This window comes from Carcharhinus amblyrhynchos, chromosome 33, assembly GCF_965287045.1.
Source record: "Carcharhinus amblyrhynchos chromosome 33, sCarAmb.v2.hapA, whole genome shotgun sequence".
NCBI lineage: Eukaryota > Metazoa > Chordata > Chondrichthyes > Carcharhiniformes > Carcharhinidae > Carcharhinus > Carcharhinus amblyrhynchos.
In genome coordinates this window covers 837190-858483 of record NC_137356.1, presented here as the reverse complement: position 1 = coordinate 858483, position 21294 = coordinate 837190, and the positions used below count along the sequence as shown (strand labels likewise).

The 21294-nt window shown below is 43.1% G+C and overlaps 1 long non-coding RNA gene across 1 annotated transcript; it reads left to right on the top strand.

The window, feature by feature from the left end:
* Positions 1-4133: 4133 nt before the first annotated feature.
* On the top strand, positions 4134-20008 carry LOC145361011 (uncharacterized). Its single transcript, XR_013889792.1, has 4 exons — positions 4134-4227; positions 9542-9629; positions 15254-15283; positions 19911-20008. It is a non-coding gene; the product is annotated as an uncharacterized LOC145361011 (long non-coding RNA).
* Positions 20009-21294: the final 1286 nt, after the last annotated feature.

The window sequence follows — 21294 nt, the reverse complement described above, 5'->3', positions numbered from 1 at the left end:
CATCCCATTCGCCTTCTTGATCACCTGCTGCACCTGCAGACAGGGTTTTTGCGACTCATGCGCAAGGACCCCCAGGTCCCTCTGCACCGTAGCATGCTGCAGCTTTTCGCCCTTTTAAATAGTAATCCCTCCTACTATTATTCCTGCCAAAGTGGATAACCTCACACTTGCTAACATTATGTGAGGTTATCCACTTTGGCAGGAAAGGTTCCCCCCTTTGTCCTGTCCTTTGGCATGAGTTGAACATAAGAACATAAGAAATAGGAGCAGGAGTAGGCCATCTAGCCCTTCGAGCCTGCCCCGCCATTCAATAAGATCATGGCTGATCTGTCGTGGCTCAGTTCCACCTTCCCACCCTCTCCCCATAACCCTTAATCCCCTCGCTTATCAAAAACCCATCAACCCGCGTCTTAAAAATATTTAGCGAGGCAGCCTCCACCACTTCAACGGGCAGAGAATTCCAGAGATTCACCACCCTTTGAGTGAAGAAGTTCCTCCTCAACTCCGTTCTAAACCACCTTCCCTTTATCTTGAGGCTGTGCCCCCTAGTCCTACTGTCTTTTTTGAGCGGGAAGAGTCTCTCCACCTCTATCCTATCCATCCCATTCATCATCTTATACGTCTCAATGAGATCTCCCCTCATTCTTCTAAACTCCAACGAGTACAAGCCTAGTTTATTCAGCCTCTCCTCATAGCTCAACCCCCTCAACTCCGGCATCAGCCTAGTAAACCTCCTCTGCACTCCCTCCAAGGCCAAAATATCTTTGCGCAGGTGCGACGCCCAAAATTGCACACAGTACTCCAGCTGCGGCCTCACCAATGCCCTATACAGCTGCAGCAAGACCTCCCTACTTTTATATTCAATCCCCCTCGCTATGAAGGCCAGCATCCCATTCGCCTTCCTGACCACCTGCTGCACCTGCAAGCTGGGTTTTTGCGACTCATGCACAAGGACCCCGAGGTCCCTCTGCACCGTCGCCTGCTGCAGTTTTTCGCCACGTAAGTAATAGTCCTTCCTACCATTATTCCTACCAAAGTGGACCACCTCACACTTGCCAACATTAAATTCCATTTGCCATTTCCTGGCCCATTCGCCCAGCGTATCTAGCTCCTTCTGCAGACTCTCCACACCCTCCGCACAATTTGCCGTTCCCCCAATCTTGGTGTCATCAGCAAATTTCAACACCCTACACTCGGTTCCCTCCTCCAGATCATCTATATAAATGGTAAAAAGCTGAGGCCCCAGCACCGACCCCTGGGGCACTCCACTAGTCACCATCCGCCAATCCGAATAGCACCCGTTGACCCCCACTGGTGCTGTGCCAACCTGTGCCAAGGGGCAGTGCCAGGGTACAGCCCAGGCATGTCCCTCTTACCTTTTGCTTCCTTGAGGGAACCCCTGACTGAACCTTGTCTTGAAAAATCCATTGTAAACATTGCCAATATTCAATGAGTGGCCATCAGATGCTGAGAAGCTTACTAAAAATAAAATGTAATTAAATCCATTAAAATGAAGTTCTCAGCCTTTGTGAATGTGAGCTTCGTGACATCACCAGTGAAGGAAAATCGGGAGATGCGACTCTCTGGTTTTCCACCTGCATTAGCGATCCTACAGACTGCTAATGCAGACTCAGGATCACCCTTCCCATGTGGAAGCTAACCAAATGCTTGCAGATATTACAAATGAGGGATTGCTCATTAATGATAAGAAGAGGATTTTGTATGGGCAACCGCAGAAAGAAAAAACACCCAAAGAGATGTAATAACTGTGTTGACAGTGAATATAAAGACAGCGAAATACAAAGAAAACAGTCCTTACTCAGCTGTGATCCAGCCAAGTTATTTGATTTATTTATTTCAGTGTCACTCGTAGCTTTGATAAGGTTAGAGCTGTGATACAATACATTTTGAACTGAGCCAAACTAGATAGACTGGTGCAGCCTACCTGCATTTCCATTGCCATTGCCAAAAACTGTCTCTTGGTTCATTGACTTCAAACAAAAACATTGGGGATGGAGGACATCACTTTCATTACAGTTTACCTTTCCAAAGAATCAAGGACAGGCAGCTACACCTTCAAAGAAAAGCCTGAATGAAAATTTTTAATTTGGCTCTGACTGTGTCAACTGCCAACATCTATTTCCTTCTTTCTTCCTTACAGAGTAATCTGTTCCCCTTAATATGAATAAAAATCCATTTAGAACATTACTTGCAGTTATTACCTGCCCCTTACAAACAATTGTAGGCGGCACGGTGGCACAGTGGTTAGCACTGCTTCCTCACAACACCAGGGATCAGGGTTCGATTTCTGGCTTGGGTCACTGTGTGTGTGTGGAGTCTGCACATTCTCCCTGTATCTGTGTGGGTTTCCTCCAGGTGCTTCGGTTTCCTCCCACAGCATTGGCAATGCTAAATTCTCCCTCAGTGTACCCAGACAGCCACTGGAGTGTTGCAACTAGGGGATTTTCATAGTAACTTCATTGCAGTGTTACTTGTGACAATAATAAATAACCTCTAAGCTTTAATATGACTTTTTTTTCCTCTGCATACACCGATCCAATGGACTGGAGAGTCCTGCAGAAAGTTATCAAACTTAAATAGTTGTTAATATTGTGAGTGATTTAATACGTAACATGAGAACAAAGCTCATGCTTAATCTGATTGCCTGAAGTGACGTGACAGGATTGGGCCCATTCATACATATTATCATTATATGATTTAAGGAAATCATTGTTCTGTTTCTCCCCTGCAGTCAGTGCATTATGACTAACTGGCAGACAATCATTTCTATGCAATTGATGCAAAATAACATGTACTGAATCTTGGTTAGACCACATTTGGCCAATTACAGGCAATTCTGGTTGTAATGTTATAAAATGGAGATTTTATGCCAGTAGCATACTTCCATAAGACAAAACAATCACTTAAGATTTTGCTATACATGTTGGCGGAAGTGATTGGAGGGACGAGAGGCTGCCAGGCAGACTTGAGATGGTTTTGAGTCCCCCAACGGCACAGTGGGTAACTGGTAGTCAGTTATTTAACACAGATTTCTCATCGTCAGTACACGTGTTGAGTTTGCGATTCTCAGCTCCACAGTTGTAGGATTGCGTGTCTCCCTCAGTATTACGTCTGATCAATATCCAATGCTATCTGATGAAAAGTGTGAATGTGTATGGAGGAGGAACTGGTTTAACTGAGTTCCCAGTGATCAGGTGTCCTGCCAGTTCTCATTGTCTAAACTCACACATAAAAGGTCATTTGTAAAAGGCAAGGAAAAACTGCCAGTGTCTCAGGAAAAATTTCCCAAAGCTAGTCAGTACCTTCATGAGAGTGAAAATAAAAATAAAAGCTTAAGAAATACAACCAACAACACGTAGATTCTTGTGGGGTAATTGTTTGTCAGCTGCTTATTAGATGCTGTTGAAAAAATTGCTACGATGTGATACAGCTGAAAGAATATGAAATCACCTGTATGTATGTGTGTGTCCTTGCATGTGCCTGCATTTCTGTGTGTGTGTGTGTGTGTGTGTGTGTGTGTGTGTGTGTGTGTGTGTGTGTGTGTGTGTGTGAGAGTCTGCATTCCTGTGTGTATGTCCTTGTATGTGTCTGCATTTCTGTGTGTGTGTGTGTCTGCATATAGTTACGTCATGGAACAGGACATTCCTGATATAAAAATAGTTGTTTCATACTTCAAGAATTGTTATATTTTAGCAAAATGTTCCCAAATTCCAAATTATATATTTTTTTCCCAGTTACTTACTTTTCTCAATGTAGGCCAGAGGTACCAGTCACAAGCGTAAGCAAAGTTCAAACACTGAAACACATGCACACAAATTCACATACCCTAAAAGAAAAGCATAAAATGCTGGAAGAAAGGCAGCATTGTGGGGGAAACAAACATCCATCTCTCTTTGCTCAGATGCTGCCTGGCCTGCTCAGTGATTTCAGCATTTTTATTTCAGATTTCAACCACCAACAGATTGTTTTTGCTTTTTATCCTTACTCAGACCCCGGCTTGGTGTTGTCATAGTCCACGATTCATTCCTTTCAAACTAATTTTTCCTTATTTTCCAGACTTAGAACATGAAAAGTTGAAGGAGGCCAGAAAGCACCACAATGTTGCTCATGACCACGGACATAAACATGAGCATGAACATCGGCCAACTGTTGAACATAATAATTATTGGATAATCGGGCAAAAACGTTTCAGAATGATTGTTATCAGTGAGTAGTGGAGTGACTGGTAATTATGAAACCCCATACAACTCCAGCAATATTCATTACGGTTATACGGTCCGATGGTAAAGAAGGAATGTAGGAGAAGGGATAACCAGCCATGGTTATCGAAGGAAATAAAGGAGAGTATTAAATTAAAAGCTGATGCGTTTAGAGTGGCTAAAAGTAGTGGGCGAGTAGAAGATTGGGAGAGGTTTAAAAATCAACAAAGAATGACTAAGTTGATAAAGAAAGGAAGGATAGACTATGAAGCTAGACTAGCATTAAATATAAAGGACAGTAAGAGTTTTTACAAATATATAAAGAAGAGGAGGCTGGCTAGAATGAATGAATGTTGGACCCTTAGAGGATGAGAGGGGGGATTTAGTGGTAGGAGATGAAGAAAATGGCGGAGGTCCTAAATAAGTTTTTTGCCTCAGTCTTCACGGAGGAGGATGCAAATAATTTGCCGGATATTAAAGATAGAAGGATGGTATGAGTTGAGGGCCTGAATACGATTACTGTCACTAGAGAGGTAGTGCTTGATAGACGAACGGGACTGATGGTGGACAAGTCCCCAGGACCGGATGGAATGGATCCCAGGGTTCTGAAGGAAATGGCAGAGGTGATAGTAGATGCCTTAGTGATTATTTGCCAGACTTCGCTGGATTCCGGGGAAGTGCCAGAAGATTGGAAAACGGCTAATGTTACGCCGCTGTTTAAAAAAGGTAGCAGGCAAAAGGCAGGGAATTATAGGCCAGTTAGTTTAACGTCTGTAGTTGGAAAAATGATTGAATCCGTCATCAAAGAAGGAATAGCGAGGCACCTAGAAAAGAATGGTTTGATAGAGCAGACGCAGCACGGATTCATTAAGAGGAAGTCGTGTTTGACGAATTTATTGGATTTTTATGAGGATGTGACTAGTGCGGTAGACAGAGGGGAACCGGTGGATGTGGTGTTTCTCGATTTTCAAAAGGCGTTTCATAAGGTGCCGCACAAAAGATTGCTTCAGAAGGTTAGGGGGCATGGAGTTGGGGGTAAGGTGTTAGCGTGGATAGAGGATTGGTTGTCTAATAGGAGGCAGAGAGTTGGTATCAATGGGTGCTATTCTAATTGGTGGTTGGTGACTAGTGGAGTGCCTCAGCTATTTACCATTTATATAGATGATCTGGAGGAGGGGGCTGAGTGTAGGGTAGCGAAATTTGCTGATGACACAAAGATGAGTGGAAAAGCAAATTGTGCAGAGGGTGTGGAAAGTCTGCAGAGGGATCTAGATAGGCTGAGCGAGTGGGCGAGGACCTGGCAAATGGAGTACAATGTTAGCAAGTGTGAGGTTATCCACTTTGGCAGAAATAATAGTAGGAGGGATTACTATTTAAAGGGCAAAAAGCTGCAGCGTGCTACGGTACAGAGGGACCTGGGGGTCCTTGTGCATGAGTTGCAAAAACCCAGTCTGCAGGTGCAGCAGGTGATCAAGAAGGTGAATGGAATGCTGGCCTTTATAGCGAGGGGGATAGAATATAAAAGCAGGGAGGTTTTGCTGCAACTGTACAGGGCACTGGTGAGGCCACAGCTGGAGTACTATGTGCAGTTTTGGTCGCCGCACTTGCGCAAGTATATTTTGGCCTTGGAGGGAGTGCAGAGGAGGTTCACTAGGCTGTTACCGGAGATGAGGGGATTGGACTATGAAGAGAGACTAAATAGACTGTGTCTGTACTCATTGGAGTTTAGAAGGATATGGGGGGGATCTTATAGTGATGTATAAGATAATGAAAGGGATGGATAGGGTAGAGGTAGAGAGATTCTTCCCGCTGAGAAAGAACAGCAGGACTAGAGGGCACAGCCTCAAGATAAAGGGGGTTGCAGTTTAAAACAGAGTTGAGGAGGAACTTCTTCACTCAAAGGGTGGTGAATCTCTGGAATTCTCTGCCCGTTGAAGTGGTGGAGGCTACCTCGCTAAATATATTTAAGTTGCGGGTAGATAGGTTTTTGACAGACAAAAGAATTAAAGGCTATGGGGAGAAAGCGGGGAAGTGGAACTGATCCACTTCAGATCAGCCATGATCTTATTGAATGGCGGGGCAGGCTCGAAGGGCTAGATGGCCTACTCCTGCTCCTATTTCTTATGTTGTTATATAAAATACCCTTCCACTACAGAAAAGTCCAAAGTTTAATTTCCAGTTGGATGTTGTTAGTCCCCTGTATCGAGTATGATGTGCAGTCGCCAGTATTGGACTTGGACAGGCACAGTAGGTAGCCTCACAATACCAGGTTACGGTCCAACAGGTTTATTTGTTAGCATGAGCTTTCGGAGCGTTGCCCCTTCATCAGGTGAGTCACCAGCCTGATGAAGGAGCAATGCTCCGAAAGCTCATGCTACCAAATAAACCTATTGGACTTTAACCTGGTATTGTGAGACTATTGACTGTGTATCGCGTATGGCAAGGGTTTCAATAAGAAGCAATCAACATAAGCATTCTTAATGCACCAGCAAGCAAAATAAACATACTTACAGGCAATTGAGTGGCTGCCTGCCTCTTCCTCCCTTTACAGCCAGCTCCCAAGGTCTGTTGCTGCAGGTTTCAACCCCTATCCTCAGCAGAGACTGCGCTGCCCACCCCTTAATGCAGATAACTCAGGAGGTTGAGACTTTAAATTGGAAGATTACTGTACCACTCTGCTGATATTGCACCCATGGGTAAATCCAGGCTAACAAGTTTGACATATTAGTAGAATTGATGGAGTCATTCCAAAAGATAAGTGGAATTCTGAGCTTTATACCCAACTCTGAACATCCATCAGGCTCCATTTAGCCAGTTGCATGCAGCTCTGGGAATCCCATGATAGAGAGAATTTTAGAGTCATGGAAAGGCTAAGCAAGAACGCAACAGAATGATTCCTGGAATGAGAGTTTGTAGTAAGGTACACGAATGTAAGATTAGTAGGACAAAGGTAAAATAAGATTTTTTTCACACAAGTTTGTGGGAATATGAAGTTCCTTTCAGAAACCCAAACAGAGACTGGAATATTGTAAATAGAATTGTGTAAGTATTTGTAAAAGAAGGAATATGAAGGAACACAGGAGAAGGTTTGGTAAATGGAATTGTAGTTGACTGATCCAGTTGAAAAGCTAGTACCAACAACGACCCAAAGATCAGAATTATTTGTGGCTATAAGTAGAAAAAAAATCATAAAATGCTGAGGGTAGAAAGTTAGTCAGGCAACATTTTGGCTCCCTTTTCATTATGGTCGTCAGTTTAACAATTGCTGCTCAGGCTGAGATCAGTCAACTCAGCACCAAACAAGGATTAAACCTTCCTGGTCTGTACAGCTCAATGCGACACCATGTGATAGTCCCATTCTCCTCACCCCCAACTTGCCAACCCATCTCCGCAGAGCCATGGGCTGGAGTATATGGCCCTCCAGAGGTGCCTTTGCAGGTTGGAGGATGGGGCTATCGCATTGGCCATTACACCATAGCGCCCTCCCCAGCTTCCTAACCAGAGATTTTACAGATAGTTGTGGTTCCCCTAACATTGTCCTGGGTAAGATCAGCAAACTCCACAAACTAGAGATTGCTCTGGGACTTTCTATTCTGAATGGCTGAAACTTTTGCCCATTCCTAGACCTTTCAGTCTCCACATGGGGAAAATTACCCAGCACACTCTCCCATAAATTCACACCATGGGTGATGAGATTATGTGCTCATTTCCAGTGCTGCTGCACTAATTTGAAGTAACTCGCAGGAGCTGGTTAAGAAATAGTATTGAGAGCATGTATTTGCAACTTTAACATACAGTGATCCTAGAGTGCTGATGAATAATGTTAAAATGGAGATCTGCAACTTCCTTTCTTTCTGAAACTGGATACTGTTAAAAGCTGAACCATTTGTCTCCGTTCAATAGAGAACATCCTGGAATATTGCTCAGCTACTGCTGATGGGAAGGGATAGATACATTTCCTATTAATATTGTTTTTCATATTGCTGCATTATAGGGATATACTTGGGGAGTACAGAAAGATTGAAATAGCGTACACAACCAACTAATGTGAAGTGCATCTATATCTGAAGATTAATTTCACCTAGTTTTAAACAATGCTTCCATGCATCACTCTTTCACGATCATGGTCTGCCATGATACTCTCTTTCTCTTTTCAGGCACCAATCCCTAAGAAGGCGTTGGTGACCATAGACTGTTATGTTTTGATCCACTGTTATGGTACTACAGTGTTTTACTGTTGTTTTCTGCGGGTTCTGGCAGACCAGGAGATTATCCTTCTCTTACCACCTGCCATAAACATATGGAAGGATTTGCAAGTTGATAATCAACCTGCTTGGCTGTTATGAATGCACCATCCATGAACATCAACTCCCAGAGTGGGACTCAAACCCAAAGCTTCTGGCTACCCACTGCACCATAACATCTACCCATGACTAAATAACCAAAACAAGCTACTTTATTCCAATAACTCAACTTGTGAATCTATCAATCAGGATAAACAGTAATTAAAAACCGAAAATGTTGGAAAAACTCAGAAGATCTAACAGCATCTGTGGAGAGAGAACCAGAGTTAATGTTTCATGTTGAAAATAACTTCTTCGGAACTTTTTCGAGAGTGGCCTAGTACTTTGTGTCGTTGTGTGTGCTTAACCCTGGACCAGCAGACGAGCACCACAACAGCTCAGTGACTATCACTGCTAGTTGTGCAGATACATGGATTTGGGCCAGTGTCTGTGGGAGTTTGCGCATTCTCCCTGTGGTTGCGTGGGTTTCCTCTGGGTGCTCCGGTTTCCTCCCACACCCCAAAGATGTGCCCTTAGGCTGATTGGTGTAACAAATTGACACTATTCTCCCCTGAATCTGGCTACATTAGGGGTTCCATTCACATACACACAGGGCAGGGTAGGTGTAGGAAAATGCTTTGTTGAAGGGGCGGCGCGGGCTCGTTGGGCCGAAGGGCCTGTTTCCCGTGCTGGGTTGTTCTTTGTTCTTCTTTGACTTGAAACATTAATCCTCTTTTTCTCACCAAAGATGCTGCCAGACCCGCTGTTTTTCCAGAACCTTCAGCTTTTATTTCAAACTTCCAGCGTTTGCAGTATTTTGGTTTTATATCAGAAAAGGGGGGGCCTGTCTTGTTACGTGATGGAGCAGAACATTCATGGAGTAGTGAATTGAACATTCCCTCATTGGGAGTATTTTTAGTGCACAGTTTTTTATGAATATATTTGTGCATCAAGTAGATGTTGTATAGTGCAGGGGACTTCCCCTGCTCCAGTTTTAATTTCTGCTGTGGTAACCCGTTTTTCTCCCTTTCTTTCCAGTTATGTTAGCTGTTATCGTGTGTTTTATTATAATACTGATATTGGCTTGCTTTCTTAATTCAAATAAGAATACGAGTGGAAAGAAAACGTAAGTCTGATGCAGATGCATTGTACACATTCAAAGCACCACATTAAATGGGATAGCTTTTGGAAATGCCTGAGTTATAAATTACAAACATTGCCTTGACCCGAATAGAAATAAGAACATTTTACTTTACCTGATTGAAAGAGAGAATTACAGATGTGAAGCTGAAGTTTCAGAACTCTGCTGTGACACTCTGACCGCATCATCTGAATGTTAGAGAACATTGCATTAATATCATATCTCTCAGAATGCCTCAAAGAGTCTCACAAACATTGAAATTACTCTTAGGTGCAACAAATATTACATAGGCCTGTATGATCATAATACACACATTATCTCACAGGAGATAATAAAATGAATACACAGTTAATCTGTTTTTGATGATGTTGATTGGAGGAGGAATGTTGACCAGGATATCAACACACCTTCCCGCTCATCTTTAAATAATACCAGACAATCTTTAAAACATCATTAATGACCATTAGGTGGAATCTCAGTTTATCTCTTGCAAAGAACCGCACCTCCAACGCAACAGGACTCCCTCAGTACTGCCCTGGAGCATGTACCAAGATTATGAGCTCAAACTACAGAAATCAGGTTTAAAACACATACTTTTCTGAACAAGTCAAGAATGTTACCGAATGAGGCAAGGTTGTTAATTTAGTCACTTTTTTTAGGTTAATTTTCCATTTTCCTTTCCCTATGCAAAAGCTATTCTTGTCTTAATTTCTTCATCAGCAGTGGGAATCACTGGCAAGGTCAATGTTTATTGCCCATCTTTAATTGTCTTTGAAAAGAAGCTGGTTGAATGGCCTTCTTGGCCATTTCCGATGACAGTTCAGAATCAACCACATTGCTGTGGGTCTGGAGTCATAGATTAGCCAGACCAGGGAAGGAAGGCAGATTTCCTTCCTTAATGGTCATAAGAACATAAGAAATAGGAGCAGGAGTAGGCCAACTAGCCCTCCGAGCCTGCCCCGCCATTCAATAAGATCATGGCTGATCTGTCGTGGCTCAGTTCCACATTCCCGCCCTCTCCCCATAACCCTTAATCCCCTCTCATCAAAAACCCATCAACCCGCGTCTTTTAGCGAGGTAGCCTCCACCACTTCAACGGGCAGAGAATTCCAGAGATTCACCACCTTTTGAGTGAAGAAGTTCCTCCTCAACTCTGTTCTAAACCGCCCCCCCTTTATCTTGAGGCTGTGCCCCCTAGTTCTGCTATCCTTTCTGAGCGGGAAGAGTCTCTCCACCTCTATCCTATCCATCCCATTCATCATCTTATACGTCTCAATGAGATCTCCCCTCATTCTTCTAAACTCTAACGAGTACAAGCCTAATTTATTCAACCTCTCCTCATAGCTCAACCTCCTCAACTCCGGCATCAGCCTAGTAAACCTCCTCTGCACTCCCTCCAAGGCCAAAATATCCTTGCGTAAGTACGGCGCCCAAAACTGCACACAGTACTCCAGCTGCAGCCTCACCAATGCCCTATACAGCCGCAGCAAGACCTCCCTACTTTTATATTCAGTCCCCCTCGCGATGAAGGCCAGCATCCCATTCGCCTTCCTGACCACCTGCTGCACCTGCAAGCTGGGTTTTTGCGACTCATGCACAAGGACCCCGAGGTCCCTCTGCACCGTCGCCTGCTGCAGTTTTTCTCCACGTAAGTAATAATCCTTCTTACCATTATTCCTACCAAAGTGGACCACCTCGCACTTGCCAACATTAAATTCCGTTTGCCATTTCCTGGCCCATTCGCCCAGCCTATCTAGATCCTTCTGTAGACTCTCCCCACCCTCCGCACAATTTGCCTTTCCACCAATTTTGGTGTCATCAGCAAATTTCGAGGTTCTTGTGACAGTCTGGTAACTTTGTTGTGACTATTTCTGATAATATCCTTTTATTCCAGATTTATTTAATTTGTTGAATTTAGATTTCTTAGCTGCTGTGTTGGTATTTGAACTTGACAGCAAAGCTACAGATTAATGGTCCAGCAACATAGCCACTGCACTTCCACATTTGTATGGCTAAATGCACAGCACAGGGCTATTTCCTTCTCCCCTCACGTTCAGAATGCATTCAGTCCTTTGCTGAGCTGAGGTGCCATGGGCGGATCTTGGGTACGTCACCAGAATGGCTATTTTACATATACAAACCTCAGGAACTTCCAATTAAGAAAACTGCAGGATTAGATCACAATGTAGAGAACTGAGCACAAAATGTTGAATGGCATTCCCAAAGCAGCATTGAGGGAATGTCCATTATCACTGTGCTATTTGTGAAACCTTGTTATATACAAATGAATAATCGCATTTTGTACATTTTGAAATTAGTACATTTCAAAAGTGTATATCCTTAGCCGTAAAGGCTCTTTGGGAACTCCTGAGGTTGTGATAGGTGTTGTATAAATGTAAGGTGATCTTTTTAAATATGATGTGGAGATGCCGGCGTTGGACTGGGGTGGGCACAGTAGGAAGTCTCACAATACAAAGTTAAGTCCAACGGGTTTATTTGGAATCATGAGCTTTCAGAGCACTGCTCCTTCCTCAGGACCTTCCTTCAAGGTCATTAGTTGCATTTGGGAAGTCGCACTTTTGATTAGGGAAAGCATCACGGCCGTACTGAGAGGGGATATATCCAAGGGTTCGGCCACTGAATCTATATGGGTAGAACTGAGAAATAAGAAGGGGGAAATCACTTTGATAGAACTCTACTACAGACTCCCAACTAGTCGGTGAGAAATTGAGGAGCAAATATGTAAGGAGATTACAGATAGCTCCAAGAAAATTTGGGTGGTAATATTCGCAGAAAATTTAACTTTCCCAACATTGACAGGGACAGTCCTAGTTTTGGATGGAGAGAAATTTGTTGAGCATATTCAGGAGGAATTTCTCATTCAGAATGTAGATGGCCTGAGTAGAGAGAGGGCAAAACTTGACCTCTTGGGAAATAAGGAAGGACAGGTGACAGAAGTGTTAGTGAGGGATCACTTTGGGACCAGTGACCATAACTCCATTGGTTTTAAGATAGCGATGGAGAATGATTGGTCTGGCCCAAAAGTTAATATTCTAAATTGGGGCAAGGCCAATTTTGTTGGTACCAGGCAGGAACTTTCAAAAGTTGATTGGGAGAGTCTATGGGAAGGCAAAGGAGCATCTGGTTAGTGGCATGCTTTCAAAAGTGTGTTAACCAGGGTTCAGGGTAAACACGTTCCTCTTAGAGTGAAGAGCAAGCTGGCAGAAGTAGGGAACCCTGGATGACTTGGGATATTGAGGCCCTGGTCAAGAAGAAGAAAGAGGCACATGACATGCATAGGCAGCTGGGATCAAGCGAATCCCTTGAATGGTATAGGGGTGCAGGAGTAGAGTTAAGAGAGAAATCAGGAGGGCAAAAAGGGGACACAAGATTGTTTTGGCAGATAAGGCAAAGGAGGATCCAAAGAGCTTCTACAAATACATAAAGGGCAAAAGAATAACAAGGGCGAGAGTAGGGCCTCTTAAGAATCAACAAGGTCATCTATGTGTGGATCCACAAGAGATGGGTGCGATCCTAAATAAATATTTCTCATTTACTGTTGAGAAAAGCATGGATGTTATGGGGAAATAAATAATGATGTCTTGAAGAGTGTGCATATTACAGAGAAGGAGGTGCTGGAAGTCTTATAGCGCATCAAGGTAGATAAATCCCCAGGACCTGATGAAGTGTATCCCAGGACATTGTGGGAGGCTAGGGAGGAAATTGCGGGTCCCCTAGCCGAGATATTTGAATCATCGATAGTCACAGGTGAGGTGCGTGACGATTGGAGAGTGGCAAATGTTGTGCCTTTGCTTAAAAAAGGGCTGCAGGGAAAAGCCTGGGAACTACAGGCCAGTGAGCCTCACATCTGTGGTGGGTAAGTTGTTGGAAGGTATTTTGACAGACAGGATCTACAGGCATTGAGAGATGTAAGGACTGATTAGGGACAGTCAGCATGGCTTTGTGAGTGGAAAATCATGTCTCACAGATTTGAGTTTTTTGTAGGGATAACCAAGAAGGTAGATGAAGGCAGTACAGTTGATGTTGTCTACATGGACTTTAGCAAGACCTTTGACAAGGTACCGCATGGTAGGTTGTTGCATAAGGTTAAATCTCACGGGATCCATCTAAATGGATACAGAATTGGCTTCTTGACAGAAGCCAGAGGATGGTTGTAGAGGATTGTTTTTCAAACTGGAGGCCTGTGACCAGCAATGTGCCTCAGGGATCAGTGCCACTGTTATTTGTCATTTATATCCATGATTTGGATGAGAATGCAAGAGGCATGGTTAGAAGTGGTGGAGGCTACCTTGCTAAATATTTTTAAGACGCGGGTTGATGGGTTTTTGATAAGAGAGGGGATTAAGGGTTATGGGGAGAGGGCGGGAATGTGGAACTGAGCCATGACAGATCAGCCATGATCTTATTGAATGGCGGGGCAGGCTCAAAGGGCTAGATGGCCTACTCCTGCTCCTATTTCTTACGTTCTTATGAAAGTTTGCAGATGGCACGAAGATTGGTGGCATAGCGGACAGTGAAGACAGTTATCTCCAATTACAACGGGTCTTGAACAATTGGGCCAGTGGGCTACAAATGGCAGATGGAGTTTAATTTAGACAAATGCAAGATAATGCATTTTGGTAGATTGAGTTAGGGCAGGACTTACTCAGTTAATGGTAGGATGTTGGGGAGATTTACAGAACAAAGAGATCTAGGGGTACGTGTTCATAGCTCCTTGAAAGTGGAGTCACAGATGGACAGAATGGTGGAGAAGGCATTCGGCATGCTTGGTTTCATCGGTCAGAACATTGAATACGAGAGTTGGAATGTCTTGTTGAAGTTGTACAAGACATTGGTAAGGCCACACTAGGAATACTGTGTGCAATTCTGGTCACCCTATTACAGAAAGGATATTATTAAACTAGAAAGAGTGCAGAAAAGATTTACTAGGATGCTACTGGGACCTGATGGATTGAGTTATAAGGAGAAGCTGGATAGACTGGGACTTTTTTCCCTGGAGCGTAGGAGGCTGAGGGGTGACCTTATAGAGGTCTGTAAAATAATGAGGGGCATAGACAAGGTAGATAGTCAATATCTTTTTTCAGAAGGAGGGGAATATAAAACTAGAGGGCACAGGTTTAAGGTGAGAGGGGAGAGAGGGTCAATTTTTTCACACAAAGGGTAGTGATGTCTGGAACAAGCTGCCAGAGGTAGTAGTAGAGGTGGGTACAATTTTGTCTTTTAAAAAACATTTAGACAGTTACAAGGGTACGATGGGTATAGAGGGATATGGGCCAAATGCGGGCAACTGGGATTAGCTACGGGTCTTTTTAAAAAAAAAAGCTTCATGGAAAAGTTGGGCCAAAGGGCCTGTTTCTATGCTGTAAACCTCTGTGACTCTATGACTCTATAACTAACATTTAATTAAAACATTAATTTGGGAGGAAAATAAACTGTTTAAATCTTTTCAAGACAAACCTTGTCTGTTCAATTTGGGCTGCTCATATCTAAATGGAATTTTGTTTTCTGAATGTGTGAAATTACATTTAACAAATTGGCACATTAACATTTGCCTGTTCACTCTAATTGATATTTCTGTTACATTTCAGACGGAGCAAAAAGTGATGGCATAAAATGAAGTGAGTGATCTATGTTGCAGAGATATTTGCAAGCATGCTCTCTACGCACTCTATCTACGCTGGGCCTTCTAATTATAAGAACATAAGGAGTAGGCCATCTGGACCCTCGAGCCTGCTCCGCCATTCAATAAGATAATGGCTGATTTCTTTGTGGACTCAGCTCCACTTAACTGCCTGCTCACCATAACCCTTAATTCCTTTACTATTCAAAAATTTATCAATCCTTGCCTTAAAAACATTCAATGAGGTAGCCTCAACTGCTTCACTGGACAGGAAATTGCACAGATTCACAACCCTTTGTGTGAAGAAGTTTCTCCTCAACTCAGTCCTAAATCTGCTGCCCTTTATTTTGAAGCCACCATGCCCCCTAGTTGTAGTTTCACTTGCCATGGAAACAACTTCCCTGCTTCTGTCTTATCTATTCCCTTCATAATCTTAATTCCAATGAGTTTAGCCTCAGTCTGCTAATTTTCAGAAATAAGCTTGGGGTCCATTTATTTTCATGTCAAGGCCAATGTTACACAGTCTTATCTTTTCACATCACCCTCCATTCTATGACTGTTGCTGTGCTGTGTGATTGCATTTGTGTAGTCAGGCTAGATGTTGGCGTGATCGATTCTGTTCTGTTCAGCTGCTATCACAACCTTCACATCATGGGCTTTTATAAACTTCCATTCCTGTTCTTGCCAGTGGAGTATGGCCACAATGTTGTGTGAGAGCCGAGAGCCGAGAGCTCAGATTTAGACCTTACCCCTTACCCATCACAAACCATCCACTTTCATATTTACAGACTGTTTATCCAAATTGCCCTCTACTTTGGGTGAGGATGCAGATAGACAATACGGCAATTAGCAGGAGGAATTTTCCCAAAATTACAGAGTGCTGAGGCAGATGAGAAAAGCAGTGTGAAACTTACTCATTCCGCAGCTCCCTTTTCTAGCCTGATTGAAGCGCTCTCTGCTAAATTTGAAAGTGCCGCTTCCCGTGCCCCCCCCATACCAAATCATCTATCAGGCCCCCTCAGTTAAGGGAACCCCTCACCTCCTCGGCACTGGCAGGGAGCAGTGCCAAGGCACTGTCCTGCCATGTACCTCATTGGTGGGGTGAACATCGAACAATCTGGTAGCGTTAAGCTGTATAAAGAGATTTAAGTGCATGGAAATCAGGCTCATGCCTATTGTGGATGTGAACCTGATTACGTCGCAGGCAGGGGGGTGTGGGGGTGCTCCTGAGTTTCATTCAATATAAACTCCAATTCCTCCAGAACTCTACTGTCCTCTTACCCTCCCCTTGATTAAACTCCACCCACCAACACCACCCAGTGCTTACTAACCTCCATTCAGTATAGTTAGCCTCAATTATGAGCAGGAATAGGCAATTCAGCCCCTTGAGCCTGCTCCTCCATTTAATTAGATCATACTGACCATCTATCTCAGTGCCATTCTCTCCCCAATCCTCATATCTCCTAATTTTATTAATAGCTAGAAATCTATCAATCTCTGTTTTAATACATTCAGTGACTAAGCATTCTCAGCTGCCTTGAAGCAGAGAATTCTAAAGATTCAGAACCACTCATCATCTTTGTTCTAAATGGCTTGCCCCTTATCTGGAACTGTTTCCCTGGGTTCTAGAGCCCCCAGCTAAGGGAAGCTTCCTTTCCACATCTGCTCTGAGTAGCCTCTTAAGAATTTTATATGTTTCAATGAGATCACCTCTCAATCGCTAAACTCTAGGGAAGACCAATACCCAGTCTTCTAAATTTCTCCTCATATGATAGTCCCACTATCCCACGGATTAGTCTGATTAACCTTTCCTACGCTCTCCCATTGGCTATAATGTCCTTACTTGGGTAAGGAGAATAAAACTGTACACAATACACAATGGAGTTATACTTTTAAATAGATTTTTATAATATGTGGACCTTGCTGGCTTGACCAGCATTTTTATTGTCCATCCGTGTTGCCCTTGAGAAGGTGATTATTTGAACCGTTGCAATGTCAATACACCCCACAGTGCTCTTAGAGAGGGAATTCCAGGATTTTGACTCAGCAGTGGTGAAGGATGGCAATATTGTTCCAGTTCAGGATGGTGAGTGGCTTGAAGGGGAAATTCTAGGTGGCGGCGTTCCTAGTGTTAGAATTCGGCTCAGAAACTCCAAAGTGCTTTATGAAGGTCACTGATTCCTAAGTTTTGCACTTGAGTTTGGCTAGGGTGAGCAAGAGATATTTCACTTTGGGTATGATTCAAATGGCCCACTAGGGAGTTTCTATCAGACAAAGTTTATTTAAGAATACAGTTAACATGTATAGAAAGAAAATTAGTAATACCTTTTACCAATGACAAACAAGGAAAAAACAATCATGATGTAGTATCGACCTTTATAGCTCAACACCATTCCAACAAAACGGATCCCATAAACAAAACCTTTGCCGCATGTTAAGCACAGAAAATATGAATGCTCACGTGATGCTGGAATTGAGTATTTTGGTTGGAGAATTGAAACTCTGACTTATCAGCCTTGTAACTTCTTCCAGCCTTCTGGATACACCCAGATCAGTTTGAAGTCCGAACAGCTTCCCAGAATACCAAGGAGAGACAGACTCTAGGCAAGCCAACCATCAGTAGCAGATTTTCCACTCCAGAAAGGCAAGAAGCCTTGTTTTCAGTTAACCAGCAGAATTTCCAATATATGAGAGAGAGAAAAACACTATTTTCAGACTGATGTCCATTCTCTTCTAAACGAAAACTGCAGGCAGCAACCATACAGAAAATGAAACCTTGAATTCACTAGGAAGGAAAATAAAACTGTCCAAAACACGTGACCTGCCAACCAGTCTTCCGCTTAACAGTGCAGGATTATAAAACAATTCCAGAAAGTACCTGAGGCCCAGAGTAAAAATAAATAAAACCTCATTTAAGCCATTGAAGTTGCAATTAAAGGACTTCTCCAGACAGCACAGCAACAGTGAAAACCAAAGCTTTTATAGGTGCAGAGAACATAATTTTTAAAAAAATTTCTTAAAGGTATAATAATGTCACAGTAGGTATCTGCTATTCTTGTCCTTCTTCATGGTAGTGGTCGTGGGTTTGGAAGGCGCTGCCTAAGGAACCTTGGTGAGTTCCTGCAGTGTATCTTGTAGTCAGTGCTGGAAGAAACGAATGTTTGTGGAAGGGGCAGCAATCATGCAGACTTCTTTGACCCTGGATGGTGCTGAGCTTCTTGAGTGTTGTTGAAGCTACATTCATCCAGGTAAGTGGAGAGCATTCCTTCATACTTGTGCCTAGTAGATGGTAGACAGACTTTGGGGAGTTAGAAAATGAGTTACTCACCCCAGGAACCCTACTAGCCTTTGACCTTTTCTGGTAGCCACAGTATTTATATAGCTAGTCCAGTCCAGTTTCTGGTCAATGGTAGCCTCCAAGACATTGAAGCATGACCTCTTTACTCTTGTACTCCAATCTCTTGCAAAAAGGCCAACGTACCATCTGCATTCCTAATTGCTTGTTGCACCTGCATATTAGCTTCCAGTGGCTTGTAAGCAAGGATACCCATGTCCCTTTGGACATTAACACTTCCCTGTCTCTTGCCAGTTAAGAAATATTCCACACCTCTGTCCCTGCTACCCAAATGAATAACTTCATGTTATATTCCATCTGCCTTGTTGTTTCCCACTCAGCCTGTCCAAATCCCTTTGAGGCCTCTTTGCATCATGCTCACAACACATATTTCCGCCTAATTTTGTGTCATCTTCAAAATTGGATATCTACATTTGGTCCCCGCATCAAAATTGTTGATGGGGCCCAAGAACTGATCCTTGAGGTACCTCACTATTACAGTCTGCCAACTTTATCATCTGCAACACAATCCTCATCTTCTCCCCCACAGCTTGTAATGCCCCTCTGTTTCTTCCTTTTCCATCTTTAAAAGCCTTCTTAAAATGTAACTATTGACTGAATGTTTAATCACTACCCTTCCCAACCTTCCAAGTCCTACTCAGATCAGAGCCTCAGCTGTGTAGCATTAAACAATTCCTTGTAATGTTAAAATTGCTGCATTGTCTATTGTCCCTTCCCATACAGAAATCTCCATTTGTCATTTGGGGTTTAGATCTGCTGTAACCTAAAAGTGCAGTATGTTGCAGGTTCCATTCTTAGATTGCGCTTTGTTGGTTGATCTCAGGAAGGGCAGTAGTTGGAGTGCTACAATTGGTCTCATTAACCCTATATTAGGAAGGTTAATATCAGCTGGGGACCTGAACCCTGCTAGAAATTATGGGAAGGATTTTCCAGTAGTGCTTGCCCCCAAAGTGCCAAATCTTTCCCAAACCCATGCCCCAGCCCGCGGTGGACAATCTTTTGCATGGTCCGCCCACCTGCCTGCTACGATTCCTGTGGCAGGTGGGACGGGAAAATTTTGGTCTACATGTTTGGATGTTGGGTGAGAACAGGACATGTTCCCGACCTGAGAATTGTCTGCCAAGTGCCCAGGTTCAGATGTGAAAAATGGCCATTGGAATGAGAAACTGGGGGTTTCCTAGCCTCCAATAAACTGTGCAGGGAGAGGAAAGGGAGAAAATTAATCAAAACAAAACATTTTAATGCTGATGTTCCATTTTATCCTTCACAGGAATTTGAATCTTATCAGGATGGAAACTCAATACTATCCAGTAAGGACTGGCAGCATGGAAACTAACCATTTAATCAGTTCACAAAGTATATTTTATTGGTGTGTAGCTATAAACAGGAAACTTTTCATATTCCCTTTGTATTCAATCATTATTGGCTGAACGGTTTTACTTGAAAATGTATCATTATTGAAACTAGAGAATCAACTTGATATTTGGAAATACCTCTGTAGGTATTAGAAGTTACAGAATTATTATTTGATTTGATTTACTATTGTCACATGTATTAGTGAAAAATATTGTTTCTTGCGTGCTATACAGACAAAGCATGCCATTCATAGAGAAGGAAAGGAGACAGTGCAGAATGTAGTATTACATTCATAGCTAGAGAAAGATCAATTTAATGCAAGGTAGGTCCATTCAAAAGTCTGACAGCAGCAGGAAAGAAGCTGTTCTTGAATTGGTTGGTACGTGACCTCAGACTTTTGTATCTTTTTCCTGAAGGAAGAAAGTGGAAGAAAATGTCCAGGGTGCGTGGGGTCTTTAATTATGCTGGCTGCTTTGCTGAGACAACAGCAAGTGTAGATAGAGTCAATGGGTGGGACGCTGATCTGTGATGAATTGAGCTACGTTCACAACCTTTTCTAGTTTCTTGTGGTCTTGGGCAGAACAGAAGCCATACCAAGCTGTGATACAACCAGAAAGGATGCTTTCTATGGTGAACTGTAAAGATTGGTGAGAGTTATAGCTGACATGCCAAATTTCTTTATTACAGCAGAGAAAATGCATCAAGTCCATCGAACTCATTAGCTTTCTATAGAGTGATCCAGTTATTGCATTCTCTGCCTCATCTGAACATACAAACATAAGAAATAGGATCAGGAGTAGGCCATCAAGTCCTTCGAGCCTGCCCCGCCATTCAATAAGATCATGGCTGATCTGAAGTGGATCAGTTCCATTTTCCCGCTGTCTCCCCATAACCCTTAATTCTTCTTTCTATCAGAAACCTATCTACCTGTGACTTAAATATACTCAGCGAGGTAGCCTCCACCACTTCAACGGACAGAGAATTCCAGAGATTCACCACCCTTTGAGTGAAGAAGTTCCTCCTCAACTCTGACCTAAACCGGCCCCCCCCCACTTATCTTGAGGCTGTGCCCTTGAGTCCTGCTATCCTTTCTAAGCGGGAAGAATCTCTCTACCTCTACCCTATCCACCCCCTTCATTCTCTTATACGATTCTATAAGATCCCCCCTCATCCTTCTAAACTCCAACGAGTACAGAGTCAACAGAGTACAGAGAAAGTTTATTTCTCTCAGGTGCCCATCCAATTTCTTTTTGAAATCATTGATCATCCGCACCGTCCTCGTAGGCATTGAATTCCAA